Here is a 2,706-nt window from a genome sequence, read left to right on the forward strand (position 1 = left end):
ATGGAGTTTGGGATCTTGTTGAGTTGCCTAATAGGGCAAGGGCTATTGGGTGTAAATGGGTCTTCAAAACAAAGAAAGACTCATTAGGCAACATTGAGAGACACAAAGCGAGACTCGTTGCTAAGGGATTCACTCAAAAAGAAGGAATTGACTACACAAAGACCTTTCTCCGGTATCTAAGGAAGATTCCCTCAGAGTTATCCTAGCATTAGTTGCTCATTTTGATTTAGAGCTGCAGCAGATGGATGTGAAAACTGCCTTCCTAAATGGTGACCTAGAGGAGGAGGTATACATGAAACAGCCAGAATGACTCTCCTCTAGTGATGGTGAGCATTTGGTGTGCAAGCTTAAGAAGTCCATCTATGGTTTAAAACAAGCGTCCTGCCAATGGTATTTAAAATTCCATGATGTCATCTCTTCCTTTGGATTTGAAGAGAATGTCATGGATCAATGTATATACTAGAAGGTCAGTTTGAGTAAGATTTGCTTTCTTTTTTTATATGTGGGCGATATTCTTCTTGCAACCAATGATAAGGGCATGCTACATGAGGTGAAGCGATTTCTCTCAAAGAACTTTGAGATGAAGGATATGGGTGATGCGTCTTATGTCATTGGCATTAAGATCCATCACGATAGATTCAAAGGTACACTACTACAAAAAAGGTTTTTTAGGACTAGCATTGCGAGTCCTAAAAAAATTTTTAGGACTCGCGGGGCGCGAGTCCTCTATTTGAGAGCCTTAAAAACTAAGGTTTGCGAGTCCTAAAAAATCTGTGCGAGTCCTAAAAAATCTGGTTGAGTGCCTTTATTTAAGTTTTTAGGACTCGCAAAGCAAGTCCTAAAAACTTAAATAAAGGCACTCTACCAGATTTTTTAGGACTCGCGGGTAATTTTTTAGGACTTACTTTGCATGCCCTTAAAAGTAATTTTTAAAAAAAAAAAATACAGCTACAATTTTAATTTTGATTTAAAAATATATATCCATTTGAGTGTCGAATATGTATCAAAAGAATTTTGAAAAGAAAATACTAAAAAAATGGCAAAAAAATTTTACGAAATAAATTTAAAATTTGTCTTATGCTGTTATCATAGAGAAAATCCAGCTGAAGTTACATCATTGGTCAAACCGACATTTGTCTTATGCTGGAAGATCTCAGCTTATTCAGTCTGTTCTTTTGGGGCTAAGAGCTTTTTGGATGAGTATATTTTTTCTTCCAAAGAGTGTTATATATGAGATTGACCATCTTTGTAGGAAGTTTCTTTGGGGTGCCAGCAAAGGAAATGGAAACAGAAGTAAGATTCACCTTACTGGCTGGGATTAGGTGTGCCTTCCGAAGCAGCTTGGGGGTCTTGGGTTTAAAGAAGGAACCAAGTGGAATATGGTCCTTTTAGCTAAGTATTTGTGGGCTGTCTCTTCTAAACAGGATATCCTGTGGGTGAAGTGGGTTGATGCTATCTATTTGAAAGGGCAGAGTGTTTGGGAATATCAGCTTCAGTTGGATGTCAGTTGGTACTGGCGAAAACTCATAAACTTGAGAACTTGTATTAATAGAGAATTGATTGGGAAAGCTGTTCAGAATGACAGGTTGAAAGTTAGTAAGTTGTATAACCTGCTTCTTCACAGAGATAAAATGCAGTGTGCTTCAACGATCTGGTGTAACCTCTCTGTGCCAAAACATCGATTTATTCTTTGGCAAGCCACTTTGAGGCATCTGCTGACTAGAGACAACCTTTTAAAGTGCCAGATGAGTATCCCTTCTGATCTGTGTCCTATCTGTGAAGTGCATCAAGAGAGTGACGATCACCTCTTTTTTCAATGTAAGTTTTCCCAGTTGCTGAGGAGTAAAGTTGCTGCTTGGTTGGGGTGCACTGTTTGGCCAATTCAGCTAAATGATTGGATCGAGTGGCTGGTGGGGAAGCCGAATTTTCTGCAGCAAAAACTGTTAGCTACTGGGCTTGCTGCTGTCGTTTACTTCATTTGGTGGAACAGAAATAATTGTATTTTTAATCTTTGTTCTGTTTCTGTTAATGCAGTGTTTGCTTTAGTGCAAAATTGCTTGAAATCAAGACTAGAGAATTTACATAGATTTAAGTTGAAGAGGAAAGATGTAGCTTTCTTAGAGAAAGTTCATTTTTTGTAATCCTCGGCTTGAGGGGCTCTTTTTGAGCTTGTGTTTGTATTTGCTTTGTGGTTCAATATAATTTCCTTTTCACATGTATTGTAATTAGCTAGCTATAATATCATTCATTTTGCTCTAACCAATTGTAAAAATGACATTGCCCATTCTTCTCTAACTTCGTCAATTTCTTGAGTAGTATATGGTTTGTCGGAGGTGAACTGAAAAAAAAAAGAAAACAAAAATTTAATTATAATTATATTAGTGGTAATAAATTCAAAGCATATATAAAAATTGTACTAGATTAATACTATGTAGTTGTATATTGTTTATTACCTGTTTCGACAAGAAATGTTTGATATGAGGGGCATTGATAAGTACATTCTTCATCATCCTCATAACGTAATGACTATTGAATCCAATGAAGTTCACCTGTCATTCTAGTTACTATAGAAGAGAAATAAAGAGCTAGTATCAATCACTAACATAAAAACATGAAATACTTTACAAGGATCTACATTCTAACACATGCCAAATAATATGGGGATAATTGTCAATAACACTTACTTGTAACCAAAATATGAAAAAA

Source organism: Humulus lupulus, chromosome 9 (assembly GCF_963169125.1).
Source record: "Humulus lupulus chromosome 9, drHumLupu1.1, whole genome shotgun sequence".
NCBI classification, from domain to species: domain Eukaryota; kingdom Viridiplantae; phylum Streptophyta; class Magnoliopsida; order Rosales; family Cannabaceae; genus Humulus; species Humulus lupulus.